Source organism: Rhinoderma darwinii, chromosome 11 (assembly GCF_050947455.1).
Source record: "Rhinoderma darwinii isolate aRhiDar2 chromosome 11, aRhiDar2.hap1, whole genome shotgun sequence".
Lineage (NCBI taxonomy): Eukaryota > Metazoa > Chordata > Amphibia > Anura > Rhinodermatidae > Rhinoderma > Rhinoderma darwinii.
This window is the reverse complement of record NC_134697.1, coordinates 41,708,505-41,727,720: the sequence shown is the minus strand read 5'-3', so window position 1 is coordinate 41,727,720 and position 19,216 is coordinate 41,708,505. Positions and strand designations below refer to the sequence as shown.

Below are 19,216 nucleotides of genomic sequence, written 5' to 3'. Positions count from 1 at the left end.
AGCATAAAAGATCCGATCAGCTGACAAACAAGTGTTTGCTTGTTCATCGGCTCATCTCTGCCATGTTTACACGGGTCAATGGTCGGGAACGAGCGCTCATTCACCTCATCATTGGCCTGTGTAAAAGGGCCTTAAAATGTAAGGGAATGGGATTTTATGAAACCCCATTTACATACTGCAGAAAAAATCTGAACAGATTTTCATGTATACTTCAGTATTTTCCTGCGCGTCGACGATTTCTTCCATATTTTTGTAGTGGGTTTCACCCTTGGCAATGCAAAGCAATATCATGCCGCCATATGGACACCGTACCAAAATTGTATGACTTCAGTTTTGGCAGTTGACTTATCCTAATAAAATAAATACCTGTTACCATATTAATCCAATTTTTTTGCATACTCATCAGAGGAAGAAGATGTTAACTTATTTGTTTCCATTGTTTGTATAGCGCCAACATATTCCACAGCACTATAAGAGATTATCGCCATTCACATCAGTCCCCGTCCCCCATGATAATCAAAATTCCCTATCTCAAACACATGCACCATGGTCAAAGGAAACCAACTAATCTATCAATATGTTTTCAGAGTGTGGGATGAAACTGGAGCTTATAAAGTGTGTATTACAAAGGCACATTAATAACTTTTGTTGAATGATCAATACTTTATAATGCATATACACACACACACACACACACACACACACACACACACACACACACACACACACACAATTATTTACTCAACAAGCCTACAGTTCAAGGAATATTTGGATATGGAGCTATGGATATGGAGTTTCCAATCACCGCATATGAGAGCATTAGGGTAAAAACCCACAGGGTGGCAACCGCAATCGGAAAAATCCACACCCCCGTGCGGTGGTGAATACCCACAATTAACGGCAAAATCGCTATTTGCCACTGCATTGGGGCGTAGTTTCAGCCGCATGTGGCCACTGCCCTGTGTGTTCTTACCCTTACAAAGTCCCATGTCTTGCTCCTGGGGGGAGCTGGAAGGACTGGAGAGAACTTGGTGATGGAAGCCCCTAGGCCCCTGCCCTATTTATATTCCGGCCCTGATGCAATGACTTTATCCTTCCTTTTCCTCATAGAAAGGAAAGGACCAGACCCCTGTACATCTACCTGTGTATGGCCAATATAAGAATGAATGGTTGCTATGTGTTAGCCCAATACTTGGCTAATGTGGAAAACAGTCACCCAATAGACAACACACGTCGAAACACTTTAGAACCGTGAATGAATACAGGGCAATCTATTAAAACTTTTCAGCATCAATGTAAAAACATAGGATGCATCACTCATCAATATTTTCACAGCATTTTCCATATTCCTCATTTGTTTCTGCAAATATTTGTATTCTCATGTGTTATTTAAAGGAAGGAAGGAAGAGGGGAGAATCATTCTCCGGAGTTTATGCTATGATCTTATTTCAATATGAATTACAAATATATACAAATATCGGTCTTACCACAAGTGGATGCATAAAATATCCAGGATGCATTTGGGATTTAAATAGATGCAATAACTAGGCATTATAAGGCCTTGATGACTGGTATTATTTATTATATTCTAGAATTTGCTCTCAAACATTTACACCTGATAAAGGGCAGTTAAAAAAGTCTTAGGCTGGTGTAGCGTCCACGGCCGCGGACCGTCAGGATTACTCACCCCCTCCCCCGACGGCCGCAGCCATAGATCTGTGAGCGCTGGCCCGCATCTCCCCACGAGACCCCAGTGTTTTTGTGTATTTCTAATGCAGTGTTTTTGCTGCGTTTTTTAGTGCGACTAAATGTTACATTGAAGTCTATAGTAAAATATAAAGTGCACTACACTTTTGGTTTGTGGTGTTTTTGAGGCAATATTGTGGTCCGTGGCATTTTTTTTTTAAATAAACGTGGCATGCTCTGGGTATGGAGTTTTTTCAGGCATTTTTTCCTATAGGCTTCTCTACTTCAAAAACACCAGAAAAAAGCATGTACAGAATGTCACTGAAACAATGCCGCTAAAAGCTGCTTAAAAAACGCTGTACATTATAATAACGTTAGCATTTTTAGATGAAGTTTAAATTCCCCAAATATTGTAGGTGTGAAGGAGGCCTTAGAATGTTTGAAGACACATGTAGTGTCAGATTGGGGGTATTAATTCTGTAACTAGTCTGTGGTCCACCCCTCTAGCTGGATATTTAAGGAACCCCAAAAAACGATACACTTGATCAGCATGTGATGAGCTCCACTGGTCAGTACTGGAAAACAGGGACATTTCATAAAATAAATCTGCAAAAGTTTGGCTCATTGGCAATTATGGGAGCAAGGTTGACCTCAAACCTATTTTAAAGAATATATTCTACATCCAGTAATTGCACAAGTAGTAATTCCATAGTACAGGCAGAATACCGTTTAATTACCTTTAGCACCGAAAGTGCAATGCAGTTGAAATTTCACAAAACAGGGAGACGCGCTGCCGACATGACAGAAATGTATGGGGACGAGCAATCGTAGTAACGAACGCTCGTGCCCCATACTGGCTTCTTGTGGAAGCAGCGAACGAGCGCCGATCAATGAGCTGTCACGTTGATCGGCGCTCTTTGTTACGGCCAAAATGGGCCAGAGTAGAACGAACCTTACGATTGCGTCTTGATGTAGGCTAGTATTAGCATGAATCACTTCAGGGGTGAACAAGTGACTGAACAAAAGTAGATAGAGGAACACATCCTCTTCATGAGCGGTAAACAGTCATTAATTGGTTTCTGCCCACACAAAGGTTAACCACAATTGTCTGTTCAGTATCATTCGAGCTCAGTGTCAATCTATAATGATATATAAAAACAATGTTGAAATGTTTACTTTGCTTTGCAAACATAATGCAGTGTATTTGAGAGGATACGTGCACCGTGTAGACTGCTAAACTTTCTTTAGACCGGATTCTCACACAGCATTTACTCGTAATTTCAGTGTTTCTTTGCACATATCCCACCCCCCCCCCCCCCAAAAAAAAAAAAAAAAAAATGCTGCGTTTATGGTAAAATATAAGAGACTACATACACAGCGTATTGTGTCACAATTGTGGCATTTTGTAGAGTTTCAGGGGTCAATAGCGTTTTGGGGGCGATTTTTTTCCCCATAGACTTCTCAATAGGACTTAAAAAAAAACAACAGGAAAACTCACATACAGTACAAAAGGACGCTAAATAAAAAACTTTAACAAAAATGCATGTTAAAACACCATACAAAAATGAATGTTACATCTAAAAACCGCTGATGTATTTACCTGGGTTGTTTCATGAAGTTTAAAATGCCAGACAGAACCCCTGTGTGAAGTTAACCGTACCCACTTACAGCTTCTAAAACATTTTCTAATTTCCTAAAACATTTCGTGCCCATTCTTTAATAATAAGAATTCCCTTAAGTAGATATTTATCTGTTCAAAGTCATTTCACTAGATCTGTTTCCACAGGAACAAGTGATATACAGTATAACATATCTATTTGGAGCAGCTGAAGACTTGCTCTTCATGTCATATACCCATGTTACATGATATCAAATAATAAAAAAACAAAACCAAGAACCTGATACCAAGCTCACTGGAAGAAAACTTAAAGGGGTTGTAGGAGATAAAAAAAACATGGCGGCTTTCTACCAGAACCACCACCACTCTTGCCTGTGGGCTGTATGTGGTAATATAGCTCTTCTCCAATCACATGAATGAGGCTGAGCTGCAATACCACACATAGACATGCACAGGAGTGGAGCTATTTCTGGAAGAAAGCAGTCCTGTTTTTCTTATCTCTAACAGTCTTTTTAAGCTGGCTAAGGCTTCGTTCATATACTACGCTATTGATTCCGTCAAAACTATGGAACCCTTACACAACTGAGACAAACGGAAACCATTGGGACCGGATCAGTCACCATTGAAATCAATGGTGATGGAAACGGAAAACTTTGGTTTCCGATTGTGTCAGTCAGGGCTGTATTCTGACGGAAACCTCAGACGGAACGTCCGAATAGAGCCCTGACGGATATGTGAACGAAGCCTAAACAATACAGTTTGACTGACACCAGTAGATATGTGTGGAAAAGTTAATGGTTTTTTTAGTCATTGGCAGCCCAGGTTACAGATCAAGGCAGAGATCAAACTGCAAGTTTAACTTATGGAGTGGTCACCCAGAATGACAACCTTCAATGACCAACTGTGAGGTGGTCCTGTTAATGGCCATCTGAAATCTGTAGTGTATGTCCGGCTTTAGAAAGCAATTAAAGGGAAATACCACTTTTGGTAATAATAAAAGTTTAACAGAATGAGAACTGGTATAATTTACACGTGGTCAACATTTATTACCTGAAATCACATCTCAAAGGGGTTTTCCCTTAATCGGTATTTATCACCTATCCACAGAATAGGTGATAAATATCAAATCAATGGGGGTCCGACCGCTGGGACCCCCACCATTCCCGAGAACGGGCTTGACTGGCAGTCGCTTTACCCCCATATGAATGGAGCGGTACTGCGCATGCTTGGCCACCGCTCCATTAGTGTTCTATGGGCTGCTGAAGATAGCGCCAGGTAAGCCCGTTCTCAGAATCGGTTTGTGCCCCAGAGGTTGGACCCCCACCGATCCAGTGGATAGGTGATAAATATAGATTATGGGAAACCCCTGTAAGGACTGTGGCTGAGGGCAGAACAATGTTGATTTACATGGTTACATTCAATAGATCGCTATAAGGAGAATTCATGTACAATGATATCAATGCATCATGCTAAGGCCGGATTTACACGCGCGCAAAAGTTACATAACAGCTCTGTGTGTCACACTCGTATGATGTATGGCTGTGTGATTTTCGCGCAGCCGCCATCATTATGACACTCTGTTTGTAGGTTTGTAAACAGAAAAGCACGTGGTGCTTTTCGGCTTTCATTCATACTTTTTACTGCTGTTGCGCGAATCACGCACGTCACACGGAAGTGCTTCCGTGTGCTGCACGTGATTTTCACGCACCCATTGACTTCAATGGGTGTGTGATGCGCGAACAATGCACACATAATGGACATGTCGTGAGTTTTACGCAGTGGACACACGCTGCGTAAAAATCACGGACTGTCTGCACGGCCCCATAGACTAACATAGGTCCGTGCGACACGCGTGAAAATCACGCACGTTGCACGAACGTATATCACGTTCATCTAAATAAGCCCTAACCCTTAGGCTATATTCACACGAGCGTGACAGATTTACATGCGTAAAACTGGTCCGTGTGCGTTGGGTTATGCATCAGTGTGTTGTGCGGGTGGAATGTTTTTCACTTTTTTATACAATGTAATTGATGCGTAAAACACAGACAGCACACGGATGGGCATCCATGTGCTGTCCGTGGTTTTCACGCACCCATTGACTTCAAGGGGTGGCTAGGTGCGTCACCAATATAGAACATGCAGTGAGTTTCACGGACACTCGCTGCGTGAAAACTCACGAATGTGTGAATAGCCCCATTAAAATCAATGGGGCCGTGTGCTGAGCGTTGTTTCAACGCACAGCACACAGACGAGAATCACGCTCATTTTAATGAGCCATTATAGTTTCCTATCCGGCCATATAAAAAGGCACCTCCACCCTCATTGACCTCCATATCAGATAATCGGGTCCATGGTCATGGACTCCACAGATATGCTCTTCTGATATGTTTCTTTGACATTTTAGAACATCATTTTAGGTGGAGAGAAATTTAGTTTCTGTACGTTTATCTACTTTACCGTACCCTAAATTGCCTGCCTTGGATCAAATGCTAGGTCAGGACGTGTTTTTAGAATCTAAACAAAAATAAAAAGAATAGAGAGAGCTTGAAAATTGTTAAGCAATACAAAGTATATTACAATGTGGGCGTTGTACAGAGGAATGTATGACGCTGACCAATCAGTGACCAATCAGCGTCATGCACTCCTCTCCATTCATTTAGGCAGCGCATAGGGATCCTGTTCGATCCTTATGTGCTGTTTTATACCAACACATTAACAATACTGAAGTGTTTAGACAGTGAATAGACATTCCACAGGATGTCTATTCACAATCTCTGCACTTCGTTGCTCTGTCTGTGGTAGTTACAGCAGAGGAAGTGTAATCTCGCGAGATTACGCAGTAAATGAAAGGTTACAACGAGATTACGCTTTTGCTCTGCTGTAACTACCACAAAAACAGTAATGAAGTGCAGATATTGTGAATAGACGTCCCGTGGAATGTCTATTCACTGTCTAAACATTTCAGTATTGTTAAAGTGTCAGTATAAAACAGCACATAAGGATCGAACAGGATCCCTATGCGCTGCCTAAATGAATGGAGAGGAGTGCATGATGCTGATTGGTCACTGATTGGTCAGCGTCATACACTCCTCTGTACAACGCCCACTTGGTCTAAAGTAAAAATACGCCCACTTGAGCATTAAGCAACTCATTAGCATAAATCTAAAATCGCTAATAAAGGGGTGAAAATAGATCATTTTATTAAATAAAAAGCATTACTGTCACCTACATTACAGCGCCGATCTCCTTATGTAGGAGATAGGGCACTTATAATGTGGTGACAGAGCCTCTTTAATGCAACTTCATAAATACTTTTTATTAAAATAGTAACTTTTAGCTGCTTTGTATTCTGTATACAGAGCAGCTGTATTGTTCGCTAAGACCTGAAGCTGCAATCGATCACATCTAAGTTTATAACTTAGATGTGATAGATTACAGGTGGATCCCGCATGTCAGAGACATGGAGGTCACCAAAGCAGTCAGTCCTGCAGACCTGGCGGATTCAGGTCTTCGCAAATGATACAGATGCTTTGTATACAGAATACAAAGCAGCTACATCTCAAAAAGTTACTATTTTAAATAAAAAGTATTTATGAAGTTATTTATAATAAGCATATGACACGTTTTTGAATGCAATAGCACCAGCTGCAGCACAATACCATGAGCATCTTAGGCTCTGTTCACACTGCTGTCGGAAGCTCCTTTTGGGGCCCCTGTTGGCAGCTCTGTTACATTTGAAGAATAGGGGAGCATGCAGCACTATTCTTGCCGTCAAAATGATGGACACAGTGATGGAACCAGACATACCCCATTTAAGTGATTGGGATCAATCAAGCACTGTTTGTATCCATTGTACGACTTATATGCGCCACTGCGTTGTAGCTTCGATCATAAACAGAAGCCATGACACAGATCGATCGATCGATAGATTAGATAGATAGATAGATACATAGATAGATACTCTTTATTGAAAGGGTCTGACTGGCGACCGATTACCTTTCAAGTTAGGCTGGGTTCACACGACCTATTTTCAGACGTAAACGAGGCGTATATGCCTCGTTTTACGTCTGAAAATAGGGCTACAATACGTCGGCAAACATCTGCCCATTCATTTGAATGGGTTTGCTGACGTACTGTGCAGACGACCTGTAATTTACGCGTCGTCGTTTGACAGCTGTCAAACGACGACACATAAATTGACTGCCTCGGCAAAGAGGTGCAGGGCACTTCTTTGCCACGTAATTTGAGCTGTTCTTCATTGAACTCAATGAAGCACAGCTCAAGATTTACGAGCGTCTCAGAGCGTCTCAGACGCCTCGTAAATTACGAGGAGGAGCATTTACGTGTGAAACGAGGCAGCTGTAAGGGTATGTTCACACGAGGGCGTCCGTAACGGCTGAAATTACGGGGATGTTTCAGCCTGAAAACATCCCCGTAATTTCAGCCGTACCGGCATGTGCAGGCGCTTGAACGCCGCGTGAATTACGGCCGTAATTAGCGCTGCTATTCATTGGAGTCAATGAATAACGGCTCTAATTACGGCCAAAGAAGTGACAGGTCACTTCTTTGACGCGGGCGTCTATTTACGCGCCGTCTTTTGACAGCGGCGCGTAAATTTACGCCTCGTGTGAACAGACAAACGTCTGCCCATTGCTTTCAATGGGCAGAGGTTTGTCAGCGCTATTGAGGCCCTATTTTCGGGCGTAATTCAGGGCAAAAACGCCCGAATTACATCCGTAAATAGGCCGTGTGAACATACCCTTAACAGTCTGTCTTTTCACACGTAAATGCCTCTCATCGTGTGAACATACCCTTAGGCTAAATTCACACAGGATTTTTTTGGGGCATTTTAAAACACCACCAAAAACACTTACAGTTTGAATCATTTTCAGAACTCCCAGCAAACCCCTGGCTCAAGTGTTGCAGAAAAACACGCTACGCAAAACACCATAAAAAAATTATTCTACGTCCTGCGCGTGAAAGAGTCCTAAAGCGCAACCTTGGAACCACTTTAAAATTAAGGAATTGCCTTATCAGCCATTGTCTAGCACATTATATTTGGAGTCATTCCCTTTACGTAGTGGAGCAGGGATCCAATGAGAACTCTGCAAGGAATGTCAAATTCACCGCCACTGTCCTGCAGGAGCCATGAGCAGAATACAGATCGATAATTCTGCAGCTAAACTTAAACCAGGACCAGGACAACAATTATTTTCAAATATCTTAAACGGACATGCCAGAATGGATTTCATTGAGCCACAAAAACCATGTCCTATAAACCAATTAAACTATTATCCAATAAACATTTTCAAGACATTCTCATTCCATGACAAAAGCCTGCAGACGACAAAGGGTTACTCGGGCACAGTTGCACCTCAGGTTACCAGCAGCACATTCCAGCAGGGACACAGGACTACAACCTTTATCTGTACTTTCCCTCCTAATTGGTTTTTCCATAGCAGGTAAAGCAAAGTTCAGGGAACTAAATTCTCGCTCTGCTTTCTTTTACAACCAGCAATTTCCCCTTTATGGAGACTTGTAATTAAAGTAAATCTCCATCTCTCCATTCTGGTTTACAGGCATAATTCAAAGCCAGAGTTTCCATTCAGGAAGCCGCAGATCGACTCTAACTAGCCAGAACCCATCTAAAAATACCCAGCACACACACCAGTCTACTTCTAAAGAATAGATCATCTTTCCGCCTCTCCCATTTTATTTTAGGAGCCACAGGGAGTGCGTATGAACAGTACAGTACAGTATGGAAATCTTACTTGTTATCAGAAGAGCCATTTGAGCTACAAGATGTTCCTTTTTTTCTGAAAAAATTCCTTGTAGTCCTTAAAGCAGTGAATTAAATTTAATCCAAAACAGCACAGGAAAGAAACTAATTCCGCAGGGTCATGTTAACTTCTCCATGTGACAAGCAATATGTTCCAGACATTTCAGTGTTCAGCTCCAGCAGAAATAATCCGCAAAGACCAAAGTCCCTTTAAATTTTGTGTTCCAATATAGAGTGACACAAACAACTCCCCCCATAAGAAGATACAGAGCAGTCATCAGACCTCTGGCATATGATCTCTGATCGCCCAGCACACATCCATTTAAAGCTTCTCCTGATTGGGTTACAAAACTTCTTTGACAAAACTCTGCAAGCAGTGAATGGTGTAATAATGAGCCCTTGAAGTATTTGTATGTAAATAGGTATCTGCTAAGGGGTGTGGATTTTTTTTTTCCTCGTAATCTGAGCCTTAAAGGTACAGTCCCCTCTCTGCAGCTGTAGTCACTAGTCAGGGACATCTGTAATGCAGTGGGTCAGCTTGTACTAATAATCTTTTGCTACAATGTTTATTTTATACTGCATATTATATAATATTATGAGATGTTCTGTTTGATACAAAGTTGTGAACACTCCTTATTCAAAAGACGTATAAATCTGCATACATGACTTTACAAAGAGAAAAAAGATACAATCTTATACAAGAAGCCAGAAATACCTCTATACGTTGGAATGTTATTTTATTAACCTAAAGGTTTTGGATTATCAAATATTCTGGATTATCAGACATTATGGAAAGTTATGTAAATATATTTTTTTTGTATAGGGTTTTGGACTCCTATGGCTATCCAGCTGTTGTGAAACTACAACTCCCATCATGCCCTGACTGCCTGCTGTTACCTTTGTGGGAAAGTTACAGGTTGGAGACCACTGTGTGAGGCCATGCTTACATGCCGGATTTTCACGCAGACTTTGAAGCGTGTTCATACAGCGCAGATTTTTCCGCCCTGGGTTTTAAATATATGTTGTGGAAAAAAAAGAAGTGACATGTCATTGTATAGGGCTAATCGCGTGCGGATCCGCGGCAAATGAAATTGAATATCTGCGGCAGAAATCTGAGGGTCTGTTTTGGATTTCTGACATGGATTCTTTGGCAAATCTGTTGTGCACATAGCCTGAGGATGAATTAATAGATCTTGTACTTGTTTCAGAATTTCGGATACAAAAAACGCACTGAAATTCTTCAACGACGTACAGTACAATGTTAGTGAATGTGGATTTAACAAACCCCATTCACTCACAGCGTTAAAAACTCTGCTGTGGCTTCTAGGAATGCTGCAGATTTTACAATTTCTTAGCATGCCCTATCAGCTGTGGAAATGGCGCAGATTTTCACTGTGGATTTCATTCATTGTAACGTGGATTGTGAGATGTGGATTTCATTGCAGATTTTGGTACAGATTTTTAGGCGGGCTCCACAGCTTATTTTTTATGTGATGTGTGAACCTAGCTTTAGGTCATAGGACCTTCAAAGACAACAGACTGTAAATAACAGGCTAACATAACATACGACGCTGTCAAGTCGTTTTTTTAAGTGTCATAGTTGGTTATTTTCTGCTCAGTCTTTCTGCTTTTGTTTTTGCAGGATTTCAGATTTATTTGCATATATGGTGCAAAAAACACATGCCAGTCTCTCAGATGTCTTGAGTATAAAATACCGGATGAAAGGAATTTAAGGCAATATTCAGATGTGGTGGATTTTTTTTTCAAGCCCCTATTCACTTGTAGCAGATTTGAGGGTATACTGTAGAAATACTAAACCAAAAATATTCTATAGTGTGACAGCTCGGTAGTGATTCAACTGAGAGGATCAAAAAGCAGCAGCAAACAAAACTGTGTGTTTGTGGGGGATGGGTGTTTTTTTATTTTTTTTAAATAAAAATGGTTTAGGAAATATTATTAGAGAATACTGCAGTGTAAAATGACAATTGTTCTGACATGTAAGACCCATACATGGAGTGTTCCCATTGTTTCCTATTGAATAACACATGTTACTGCATGTAAAGAACGTATATGCATTTTTCCTCATTAAAGTCAATAGGGAATGCTGGTTACAAAACCACAGCAGGGCTTAAATTGTACAGATTTAGGCATAAATGTTTATTGGGGGAAGCTGCTTAACCATTGTATTGTCCCCTAAATCCAGAGTTGGTTCTTTACTGCTTTACCCTCTAGCGCAGTTGTATAGAGCCATAATAGGTCACCCATAAATGGCACCTCACTGTAATATTTAATACTAAAGAATATTCTTATAACACTTGGTTGTGTGTTTTGTTTAAAGAGGACCTGTCATCTTTCCTGACGCGTTTTAGTGAATACTAGTCTGGAACATCTTTTCTTCCAACTCTACGTTGTGCCGTTCCTCTGTTATTCCTCCTAAAAATGTATTCATAATTTGACAACTGGGTGTTACCAGTTTGGGGTGAATCCCTACGCTGACAATGTCCAATCAGTTCGGACAGTGTAAGGACACACCCCTGTGACAAGGGGAATGGTAACACCCAGTTGTCATTTTATTCATACATTTCTAGAAGGAATAACAGAGAAACAGAACAAAGAAGCGTTCCGAATTATTATTATTATTTTATACAAGTATTTACTAAAATAGGCATGTCAAGAGAGGTGACAGGTCCTCTTTAAGGACTGTATATGATTCTTTAAAATACCTCATACGTGCTTTTTTCAGTTTTTGTCTTTTTTTTTTATTGCGGTCTTTCCTTACTAACTCACATAACTTTATCCTTCAATGAAAAACAATGTCAAACAAAACAGTATGGGAATTTTCCTGAAGAATGCTGTTATAGCAACCAAAATAATTTCTACTACTTCAAAAAGGAAGCCCACATTGCTAAATTTCTTTATATCGAACCTACATATACTGTACCATAGCACTTTACAAATGGGGCATCAGTAAACACAAAATATGACAAGCAATGTAAAACAAATAAGGCGTTGTCCGTTTTAAACAATCTCTTTACGTCAATAAATTCCACTAAAAATAAGCTGATCACAGAATGTTCTACCGCTGGGGCCAAAGTGATCAGCTGTAATCAGTAGGGGAATCAGGCAGCAAAATGCTCAATTCCCCTGCAGCGCTACCTCAGGCTAAATAAAGCACTACACGGTGTCCATTAAATTTTAATGGTCGGTCCACATAATGCATGGATGTACCGGAGATAGAAACACCCTCAAAAGGAGAGCATCCTGCCCAAAAGGAGATCTAGTAATTTGTCATCTACATTCACTATCATCTAATTTTATCAAAGTGTCAATTACACATAATACAAAGTAGATCCGAAAAGTGAAGAAAAAAGGAGGGGGAAGACGGTGGCGCTGCTCTAAGGCGATGTCGTCTTATGTACGGTTTGTACAGTTTGGAAATTAGTCTTCTACAAAAAGACTCCGCAAAAAGCCTTTTCTCTAGTAGTGAGCACACCACCAGAAAGTCCTGCAGTCGTGAGTCTCTATGGTATCGGTATATGCCGGCAGCCACCTACTGTGATCCCTGGAAGGATAAATCCTTGTAGTGTGGACCAGTAAAGACTGGTCTGCACGAATAAAGAAAGTCATTTTACACATTGCAGATTTGGCTTCCAGTACCATCTCTACGCTGATGACATCCAATTATATACGTCCCACCATGACATCACCCCCGGCTATATTAAAAAACACCAGTGATTGTCTGTCACCTGTCTCTCTAACATCATGTCCTCCCTCTATCTGAAAATGGATCTTTCAATAAAATGAGCTCCTTGTGTTTCCACCACCTAATAACCCGATGTCTCTATTTTAGGGTGTGGTACTATTAGAAATGCTAAGCAGCACACCTGCTGTCTTGGGGTTATGTTGGACTCAGATCTTTCCTTTACTTCTTATATTGAATTACTTACATGCGCCTGTCACCTGCACCTCAAAAACATCCCCAGAATCCGCCATTTTCTTACTGTGGAAACAGCCAAAACTCTTATTGTCGCTTTGATTTTTTTCTCATGTTTACTACTGTAACTCATTACTAATCGATCCTCCCCACACTAAACTCACTCCTCTCTAATCTATCTTTAATGCAGCAGCCAGGCTCATCTTTCTGACCAACTGCTACACTAATGCCTCTACCCTGTGCCAGTAACTGCCCTGGACCGCTACACCAATGCCTCAACCTTGTGGCAGTCACTGCACTGGACCACTACACCAATGCCTCTACCCTGTGCCAGTAACTGCCCTGTTAATTGAAAAAAGGGAGAAAAAAAGGACCACAATGGCGCTGCTGTTAATATCGGTGTCTTCATCAGGCTAAAAAAATACAGGCAAATGACAGGGGTATATTTCATATGCCTGTATTTTATTGCCTACCCAAGACGCCGGTCCGGCGTTGAAACACATAGCTTGTTCTTTTACTCATTAAATCAGGAACATTGTTCATTCCAATTTATATTAACAGCAGCGCCATTGTGGTCCTTTATTTCTCCCTTTTTTCAATTAACTATCCACCGGCAGCATCCCCTGGTTGTTGCGTACCGGACCTAGGCAGCAGCTTTTTGTGCCACAGTGCACCTTCACCACAAGTGTTATACCTGCCAGCATTTCACACTTACAAGGTGAGCACCAATCGTGTTTATCTTATTCTCCCTGTGTACCAGGTTAATTTGCACCATGTGGCGCCGTGTCTTCCTTTTTTCTCTGTTGTAGTAACTGCCCTGGACCGCTGCACCAATGCCTCTACCCTGTGCCAGTCACTGCACTGGACCACTACACCAATACCTCAACCCTGTTCGAGTCGCTGCACTGGTTACCCATACTCTGTAGAATACAATTAAAACTTAATACTCACACCCATAAACTCTCCACAGTGCTGCACCTACTTACATCTCCTCCCTCATCTCTGTCTACCACCCTACCCATACTCTACGTTCTCCCAACAATCTAAGATTAACATCCTTCATAATCCGAACCTCCCACTCCCGTCTCCAAGACTTCTCTCGTGCTGCACCAGTTCTCTGGAACACGCTACGTTGGACAATCAGATTAATTCCCAACATCCAGTTTTGAGCATTCCCTGAAAACACATCTTTTTAGACAGGCCTATAACATTCCCTAATTTGACTATTTTCCTTTACCCCCTCCCCCATTACATTAATTCTCAGAACCTAATCCTTTTATGCACACGTATCCCCCACATTCCTTACATCCTAATGCACTTTATATCTGTGTATACACAGATACTGGCTGGTGACCGGCTCATGCAGCTTTATGTGTGCTACCCTATATTTATAAAAGATGGCGGGACTATTGTACTGAACAAGCATTTTTTACATGTTGTGTCACCCCTATTTCCTCATAGATTGTAAGCTCTTGTGAGCAGGGTCCTAACCTCTAATGTTCTAATTGTTAAATAGTTTTGTCACTATGTAATGTCTGATTTTGTCTGAACCCTCAGAATTATAAAGTGCTGCTGAATATATTGGAGCTATATGAATAAAGATTCTTATTATTAGGATGGTGATTAAGTGAGAACTGTAGTTGGAAAAATGTTGCCTGTCCAATAACGGACAGGTTTCTAAGAAATTGTCTCTAGTAATTAAAAAAGTTTGTGTGTGTCAAATATATTATATACAAAATGCTGCATGAATAGTGACTGCAGATGGATAATAGTCTTATGTTAATGCAGGGGCGTAGCGCCGGGCGCAACTAGGTGGTAGGGAAGGGGGGTGCCGAATAGCAGCTGATCGCTGCTGATAGGCACCCTGTATGTCTGACACCTGCAGCAGCGATCAGCATTCGGAAGAGCCAGCAGTTCATGCAGCGGCGTTCTGACTGGGTTCTGTGATGGCCCGGGAGTGGACCAGTACAGTCACCTGACCTCAGGTTAGTGACATGATGTGAAATGACTCAGGTCAGGTGACTGGACTGGTCCACTCCTGGGCTGTCACCGACCCTAATCAGAAGGAACTTGGCCGCTGCCTGTGCCGCATGACTTCCTCGGCTCCTCCAGTGAGTCACGTCAGGTGTAGCGGAGAGTGGTAGCGGTAGGCTTCCGCTCTGTTTACAGTGTGGCACTAAGTACAAGGGGGGAGTGTGGCGCGATTTACAAGGAGGAGGGAGTGTGGCACTATTTACAAGGTTTTATGCTAGAGTTACATTAAAAAAAATTTGAAAAAAATGACACCTCATTGATTGGTAGAGAAAGCCAACATGGCGAGGGGGAAGGAGATGTCGGGAAATAAGTTGGGGGGGAGCCAATCTGAATCTTTGCCCCGGGTGCAGGAGAACCTAGCTACGCCTTTGGTTAAAGGTATCTTTCCCTGGAGCTATGTGGATTCCTTAATGTTGAGTTCCCACAGTGCAGATTTTGCATGCGTTTTTTTTAGCCAAAACTGGGAACGCAACCTAAACAGAATAAATATATAAAGAAAGGCCTTATAGGTCTTCTCTCCTGGATCCAATTCTGGTTTTGGCAAAAAAAACAACAAACGCCTGCAAAATCTGCACTGTGGGAACCCAGCCTAACTCTTCACAGCAGAGTTTCCTGCTTGCCTACTGAGCTTTTCTTTCTCTGTCCCGCATCTGTATTATTCTTGTAGTACTTTCTGGGTCTCTTCTCAAACACTGGATGTGGGATGGGACGAGAACAAAAGAGGATAAAGCAGTGAGACACGGGTTCATTTCAGTAAATGGGCCTGCTATTCATTCCAGTAGGCCACACACTTCCACATGAATAATGTCACATGAGGGGGTGGTATTCTGAGTGAGGACACAGGAGCAGACTCATCAGGTGCACAGAAGGGATAATTCTTGCCTTTAGCACTAGTCAGAAAGTCCAGGCTTAGGGCTGCCAAGAACACATGCACGCAACATTTGGCCAATATGACCAATAAGTCTTGGGGAGTGTCTACATGCTACGATTTTTTTCAATTGATTTAACTAAAGGTGCCCATACACATAAGATGACAGTCGGCCAGGACCGGACGACTACCTAAAGTGTATAGAAATGTTCCAGCTCTCCCCTGACAGCAGATGTTGAGGAAAGAAGGATCGGACATGTTTAAAAATACATCAATCTTTTGTTCCAAAAGGAATTCCTATATCCCCATTAAAAATACGTGTGTATGGGGTAGTGGAGAGGAATAGCTGGCGGCCGACAGCAATCTCAAGTGTATAGGCAGCTTAATTTTAATTGTACATAGGGATAATTGCAATGTGAAAATTTTTGATGAATAATAATTACTGCCATAAAAATGAATCTGTTATGGTAAAAATGTGGCACCCGACAGGCCCTATTATGGTGTGCCAACAGAGTTGTTTTAGGACTCTATAGGAATGAATGGCCTTGCAATGTTTATTTCCATTGTTTATATAGCTCCAACATATTCCGCAGCGCTGTACATAAGTTGGCTGTCCCCACTGGCTCACAATCTAAATTCCCTATATGTATGATTTTGGGGTGTGGGAGAAAACCCACGCAAATGGAGAGAACATATAAACTCCATGCAGATGTTGTCCTTGATCGGTTTCGAACCCAGGACCCAGTGCTGCAAGGCAACAGTGAGCCACCGTGCTGTCAAATGCCAACTATTGTTGTTATGGAATTATTCACATCCTATCAAAAATCACTGTGTGTAGACAGTATGTACAAACCATTATAATCATGGGATCACAAGTCGGATCTTCACAAAATTGTATCTAGTAAACTGAAACCTTAGTACGATTAGTCTCCATAGCTAGGGTAACAAACGCATCCTGACTATGTGAAATCTTGCCCTTTTATTTAATCTATCGACAGTATATATTGGAAACTTGTACATTGTAATTAACCAAATAACATCCCATAAAGGCAACGCAACAGTGAGAGCTATTCATCTGAATAAGCAGTTAGCTAACGGGAGGAATCTATCACCTCTCCTGAAATGTCCACTTTACTGAACACTTGTATTTCCCATAAAATAACAATTCTGGAGCATCTTTTCTTACATCTCTGCATTGTGTTGTTTTTCTGTTTGTCTGCTCGGTTTGCATCTCATTTTGAGTCTTCCATCAGAGGTATACATCAGGAGGTCTGCAAGGTATCCCACTGTATAGGCATACAATAGGATACGTCGCCATACAGTGCTCTCCCCCTCTGTATTGATCACAGACTAGGCCCTTATCTCAACAGGAGTTTCTTGTAGGCAGACAGAAGCTTCGTGCCATCCTCAGAAGCAGATCCACCCCCATCACTGTCCCAGAAGATAGTGTCGCCCCAAGCGCCAATACAGCGGGGGAAGCCGTCAGACCCTCGCCTTTAGGAGCTTCTTCATTCCCAGCTGCTTTAGTGCTTAGAGCTGGGCCTGGAGCTGTGGCATCACGAAAGTAAGAATCCTTTTTCGGGCAGAACCATAAAGAGCAGTTGGAGTCTCTGGACAGGGCACCAGGATTCAGAGAAGGGAATCTCTCTGAATACCTATGCTCTGTACAAGTACTTCAGCTGCACACGCACAACACTCGGGCCGGAGACCGGAGGAAGGAGCAGCGGGGGGGGGGGGTCCAACTGAAGGCGTTTACCCAGTCTCTTCAGACGCTGGAGTATCCGACACATCACAGAGATGGTGGCAAATAAATCCGAACTCTGAGCCCACAGACCTTCACTAAGCTCTGAGCGGGGGAAGCTCCAGTTATGTCACTGAAGCTTCCTGATGTATACGTTTAAGAGAGGCATGGGACAGATGCCATACAGTGGCATCTGTCACCAATAGGGTATTATGGCATCTGTTAAACGTATACAATAAAAATTTTTTAACAGATACCGTTGCGTGGAATATTGTAGTCTAGTACACTATTCTAGACTTTGTTTTTTGCGGTATACTGACATATACCAGCCCAACGGAGGCCAAAAGAATATTCCTATGGCCTCCGTCTGGCTAATGGATCCCTAAGGGCCCGTTTAGTGAGTACATTGGGAGCTTCCCCCACAATAGTGCTCTGCTTAGGTATAGAGAGGTCACAGGCCACTATTGCACATCAGCAGGCGGTAATATGTGGTTGAAGAATAATGAGATTTGTTTAACCAAACCCTAAGGCAATATATCCAAATTTGCCGTACTAGATCCCCTTGGTCCTACCTCTATCATTGCACTGTGCACAGAATATAATTACTCACATTGGTTCTGACACTAGTAAAAATGTCACACGATACCACTACCAGCACTAATAAGGCACAGTGGCACATTGGAAAGAACATACAAACTGTATACAGATTGATGGATTAATAAAAAAAAATTTGCACCATTACTGCAGCTTAGGATGCTTCAGTCTCTGCTACAGAATTCTGGGTGTTTTCTGTCTTGTCAATAAATCGAGTGAAAGTTGGCATAAAGTCAACCCAGGACACCAACCATTTGTAGCAGCAAAACATTTTAATCCATATAAAGGATTACAATCTTCTTTCATCGCTCCATATTGCGTGTCCTGGATTGACTTCTCTTTGTTGCTCCTACCAGGTCCTGCCCTGATACTTTATTATAGGAACCAGTGAATGAGGTTGGCGTCTGAAATCAGAGGCATAACTTCAATCTCCTGGGCCACAATGCAAAATGTGTAACAGGGACCCCTGCCTACAATGTGGCATTTATAATACTGATGTCTTCTCATGTGGTAAAGGGGCCTTTGGCCCCCCAAGACATCAATGGCCCAGGTGCAACTGCTACCTCTACAAACCTGCCTGTAATGCCATTAAAGCTCTGTTCTAGTAATCCCATTACATCCGTGATAGATTGTATCTCAACTAATCAATAGTCATGGAGCAGGCGGTTTTATTTGACGGATCTTCTTGAAGACTTTAGAGAGGGTCTTATAGAGTGACATATGTTCTCCAGTCACTTAAATGCAGATACTGGATACTTGGTGTGTAGGAATCAGCATGTTGGCCTCTTGGCGCGGATGACAGATTACAGGTATACCTGGTGCCAAGAGGCCAACAGACTGTTTTCTCCACACCAGGTTCAGACATGGTTCCCTCCATATTAGGCCATTATTGGAAGCAGGAGCTTAGAATTCACTGGAGAACATACTTTATCTTAAAATTAACCTATTCTCTCATGACA

The 19,216-nt window shown here is 41.9% G+C and overlaps 1 protein-coding gene across 18 annotated transcripts in view; it reads right to left on the bottom strand.

The window, feature by feature from the left end:
* ANK3 (ankyrin 3) overlaps positions 1 to 19,216 on the bottom strand; it is a 520,456-nt gene that overhangs the window by 88,599 nt on the left and 412,641 nt on the right. The window lies entirely within an intron of this gene.